Source organism: Brassica napus, chromosome C8 (assembly GCF_020379485.1).
Source record: "Brassica napus cultivar Da-Ae chromosome C8, Da-Ae, whole genome shotgun sequence".
In the NCBI taxonomy this organism is placed as follows: domain Eukaryota; kingdom Viridiplantae; phylum Streptophyta; class Magnoliopsida; order Brassicales; family Brassicaceae; genus Brassica; species Brassica napus.
In genome coordinates, this window is record NC_063451.1 from 3,003,938 (window position 1) to 3,009,402 (window position 5,465).

The 5,465-nt window shown below is 31.7% G+C and overlaps 1 long non-coding RNA gene across 2 annotated transcripts; it reads right to left on the reverse strand.

The window, feature by feature from the left end:
- Positions 1-1,560: 1,560 nt before the first annotated feature.
- Positions 1,561-3,814, reverse strand: LOC106395429. Of its 2 annotated transcripts, XR_001279253.3 has the most exons (4): positions 2,261-2,594; positions 2,032-2,128; positions 1,735-1,944; positions 1,561-1,646 (listed from the first exon to the last, which is right to left on the reverse strand). It is a non-coding gene; the product is annotated as an uncharacterized LOC106395429 (long non-coding RNA). The 2 variants fall into 2 exon arrangements; XR_002664379.2 differs by having other exon boundaries at positions 1,561-1,944; positions 2,261-3,814.
- Between the last annotated feature and the right edge of the window lie 1,651 nt (positions 3,815-5,465).

Consider the following 5,465-nt stretch of genomic DNA (forward strand, 5'->3'; position numbering starts at 1 on the left):
TTTTAACTTTCTTCTCCAACAATCATGTCGACAATATAGTCTTCAAGTATTATTTCCTTATTTTTAACCCCGTAAAAACATAGTAAAAAGAAAAGTAAATAAACAGTCTTTCACAAGTAGGGGTGGACACTTTACCCGATACTCGAAGCCGCATCCGAACCCGACCCGAAAAACCCGAACCGAAATCTGATCCGAAGTAGAAAAATACCCGAACGGGTATTAAGTTAGGAGAGATTGGATATCCGAACCCGAACGAGTAATATTCGAATCTGAATGGATATCTGAAGATAACCGAACATATGTATACTTACCCTTATAATACTAGTTTACATCTCTTATTTTTTAAAAAAATATTTATATTGATGTTACACATACTTTAAGATCATAAGTATATATATAATTATGGAGAAAATGACTTTTTGTTTCATGTATTAACAAAAGTTACATTCAAAGATTAAAAACAATACCCAAATTAATATCTATTTGTTTTTGAAATATTATCGCCAAACCTATTAATCATTTAATCTATAAAAAATAAAAAAAAACAGTTAAATGAAATCTATATTTTTAAATACAATAAACTTAAAAAATGAAATTTTTTTTTTCTTTTAAAATCTAAATATCCGAACCCGATTCAAAATAACCGAACCCGAAGTAAAAATACCCGAAACCGACCCGAAGTACAGAAATACCCGAACGGGTTCTCTATCCCTATACCGAAATACTCGACCCGAACCCGAACGCCCACCCCTATTCACAAGCACTCATGGGTTGCATACTTGAAAGAAAACTTATAAAGTCAACGCTATTACATGTTGTGTATAACTATATCACTACTGACCTGAATACAAAATTGTTGACCCCACATATTGAGGAACTCTTTGAATATTCCATGTTTGGAAACGACTGTGAATCCGGACAAGTTTTAACATTGCTATGCATATCGTATTTGAGGAATGCGTTCTATATCTTCATCCTATGCTCCTGTCCTCTTCTTCCATGTTGGCAAAATGGATGACCTTTGAGTGTGCCGACTTCAGTGCATTATCTCTAAATGCTTCCTAAATCCGAACCACTGCTTTTGTGGCTGTTCGCTATGCCATCAGAGCATCGCTATGGTTCAGTTAACCATCTAGGAGAGCGTCTCAGTTTGACATCTCCCCCTTGAAATCCTAGTGGTGTCAATTAGAGCCTACCTTACTTTAGATAGTATTAGAGCCTAAACCTGGGACATAAGCAATTGCAGAAAAAAAATCTAAATGACTTATTAGGATATAGAGGAGGTGTAACCATTAACGTTTGCTGGAAGCGCAGGCCCAGCTTCCTTGGGACCCCGCCGATTTACCGAAGGTGAACCTTATATACATAAACGAACCAATGCTTTCTTCCACACAATCAAAGAGGTCACAGCTGAAGATGTATTCAAAATTTTTAAGAAGATCGATTGCATCTACCGCTTTATAAGATGAGTTATAATGTAAGTTTTTCATCATAAGTAAAAAAAAGGTAAAACTCGGGAACAAATAAATTTTGATTTAAAAAAAAACTGAGAAGAATAAGTAGTGATATGAGAAGCTTTGAACTAACTTATAAAATGAGTTATTTACCTGTTTGCTGCAGCACCATCTACAACTGAAATCTCCAACCTTATTTACAAACCATCGTTTTATAAATATATATACATGTTTCAAACAAAAACGAAAAGAGATTAGAAAGTTAGGAAAGATAACTTACACCGTAGACATCCCTGGTGGGAGACTAAAACGATATATTTCTTTGTAAAATTGTGTGCTAGGCAACTCGTCGAACATCTGGTGACTTGCATCGAGATGTTTCTGGAAGGTCAGTGTCCTCTTTTGTGGTCGGCGAGATGGAATGTTCCCGCTCAGGGTGAACACGTCTTCTTCAACTCCGTGCTGGTTCGATGCTCAAACTTCAGAGCAACTTATTAAGGAAATTGGAGATGTGAGACAATGTTAACACGCTTAAGCTGCTAATAATAGGATCATAACACAGACTGAGTTAAACTACCTTTAAGATGCTAGCTCATGTATTTTGTTCATTACCACCACTAATACACCGTCCCACAAACACTTGTCCAAAACCACCTTTTCTCAGCTTTCTCAACCTTTACACATCAGTAATTCTCTAATTTAGACTTGTTAAGAGACATAATCATTAGTAATCATCTCGGTGAGAATAGACCAAAACTATGCATAAGTGATCATCTTTAATAGCATAACCATCGAAAAAGGTTTACCCTTTTAGGGAAAGGAGGAGTATTCCCTTCTTCTTCATGTGCAGCCTCCTTGTTGGAGCCACCGCTATTTTTACTAATCGCTAGCAACCCTTTTGTTGCGCTCCTATGTTTCTTGTATGTAAGATGATTCAGATATACGACGGACACCATCTGAATAACCTGGCCACAAAGACTCCACGGTGAAGCTCCGGCATAGCTCATAACTCCCACTGTTACAGAGATTTCGAAGAACCTCAGGCGTCGCTGCCGCTGAAGGAAGAGGAGAGTTGAACTCCATTTTTTTTTGCTTAATTTGATTTAGGGTTTTCATTCATAGATATAATACTCCATTTTTGCATAAAACATGTGAATGTATCAGCCGGAAAACACAATAGATATAAGCAACGTTAAAAGCCCAAGTAAATCCATAATAAATGAAGTGTTGCGTTTTGGCGGACTGGACAGGTGTCGCTTCCAGAGAGCACGAATTGATGACGTGTCATCTGACGTGGACACTCTGGGAATGATTCAAGGTGTACTTTATATATAAAAAATGGGCTACTTTGGAAAAAGGAAAAACCAAAACAGGAAAAGGAAAATTTCAGTCCAGCTCATGCGCGTCAGATCAATCGATCAAACAATGGGATCAATTGATTCAATTCTTGTCTGATAGATCTCTTCACTTCTCGTTGCGGATCGATTGATCCATAAGTCCCATCGATCGATCATATTGTTCGGGATAGACGGATAGATCGATCCATTAATGTAACAATTCCCAATCAATTTATCCTCAGCTGCCATTTGCTCATACTGCTTCAAATTATCACAAAAATCCCTTGAAATCTATGTAAAGCTTCACAAAAGTCTCCAATAGCATCCAAACACCTATAATACCAGAAAACATAAATAAAAAACTACAAAAACCTAGAAAACTACTAAAAACCATATCAGTAAATAGTAAAAACTAAGATATATCAAAGCAGTGATACTTCTTACAAATCTTTCAGAAGGAGAAATTCTTTTTGATTCTTTTGTGTGCTTCATGTAAAATTTTCCTTCTAGATCAACTTTACCATTTTGTCAGATCTTTCTTTGTTTTGAAGAATTTTGTTATGCTTTTCAAACTAAAATCGGAGCAGATTTCTTGTAAAGTCAATTTTGTGTTGTTCAATCTGTCAATTTTAATGCAACGGAAACAAATTCTGTGGATTAAAATGATCTAAGACGGCGGCGCACTTCTCATCACTAGAAAAGGAAAATTGGTTAAGAGAAAAAATGCTGATAGAAGAGATTATGTTTAATTGGTGTTGGAGTTAAGGAACACCGAAGCTTCCTTATGTATAAATGTATCATTCAAGTTTTCCAATGATTTGATATCGAGTTGCAGTCATACTTTTCATATTGGTTTTAATATTTATCGTTATGGAAATAGATTAGGATATAAAAGATTACTTATAGGTCAATTATACTGAATATACTATTTTCAAATTTTTATCACAAAATAGACAATAAAAAAGAAAATGACTAAAATGTTGGATTCTCAACGTTAAAACCCCTCAACTAATTTGTTTTGGGTAAAAACCCTCAAACTAAGTATTTAATGAAAAAACCATCAAACTAACGTTATTTAATGAATTAAACCCTACCAGGTTATAATTACCATTAGTACCGGTAAATCTTTAATTTATGGGTTTCTACATTAAGTAAACATAGTTGAGGGGTTTTACCATTAAAATTTAAAAACAAAAAAAAAATCAAAATTTGATAATATTATTTAAAAATTAGTAACTTTTTTTTTGACAATATAAGCGAGAACTAAGTAACTGAACCGCACGATTCAGAAAGCCAAACCAAAAGTATTGAATCGACATATAACATAGCTGAAGGAGAACTCCTCGCACCACTTGCAAGCTTGTCCGCTACAGTATTTTGTGCTCTTGGAATATTTCTGATCCGGAAGTTAGGGAAGAAAGTCTTACTGCGTCTAAATTCTTTATATATTTTTTGTTATATTTTCTCGGTTTTTACATTTTTAATTTATACATATATAATGTTGATGTTAAAACACATCAAACTCATATATTTACAAAAAAAAAAAAAATTAAATGCTAATTTTGAAAATTTAAGTTACTAATTTTTAGATAATATTATAAAATTTTGATTTTTTTTTTATTTTTAATGGTAAAACCCCTCAACTATGTTTACTTAATGTAGAGACCCCTAAACTAAAGATTTACAGGTAGTATTGGTAATGATTTTTAATGTTAAAACCCCTCAACTAAGTTTGTTTTGGGTAAAAACCCTCAAATTAAGTATTTAACGGAAAAAACCCCAAACTAACTTTATTTAATGAATTAAACCCTAACATGTCATAATTACCGTTACTACCGGTAAATCTTTAGTTTAGGGGTTTCTACATTAAGTAAACATAGTTGAGGGGTTTTACCCTTAAAAATTGAAAAAAAAATCAAAAATTTCATAATATTATCTAAAAACTTAGTAACTGAAATTTTCAAAATTAACACTTTTAATTTTTTTTTGTAAATATATAAGTTTGATATGTTTTGAACATCAACATTATATATGTATAAATTTATAATTTAAAAACCTAGAAAATATAATAAAAAATTATCTAAAGATTTACCTGTAATAAAATTACTAAAATGTTAAAAATGTAAAAGACAAAAAAAATATAATAAAAATTATATCTTATCTAGTAAAAATGTAATAAAAATTTACATGTAATAAAATTACTAAAATGTTAAAAATGTAAAAAACAAGAAAATATAATAGAAATTATATCTTTTCTAATAAAACTGTAATAATAAATCTTTAGATAACTTTTATTATATTTTCTGAGTTTTTACATTTTTAATTATACATATATAATGTTGATGTTTAAAACACATCAAACTCATATATTTACAAAAAAAATTTAAAAGTGCTAATTTTGAAAATTTAAGTTACTAATTTTTAGATAATATTATAAAATTTTGAATTTTTTCTTTTTTTGATTTTTAATGGTAAAACCCCTCAACTATGTTTACTTAATGTAGAAACCCCTCAAACTAAAGATTTACCGGTAGTAATGGTAATTATGACCTGGTAGGGTTTAATTCATTAAATAAAGTTAGTTTGTGGGTTTTTTCGTTAAATACTTAGTTTGAGGGTTTTTACTCAAAACAAACTTAGTTGAGGGGTTTTCACGTTAAAAATCCTATTGGTA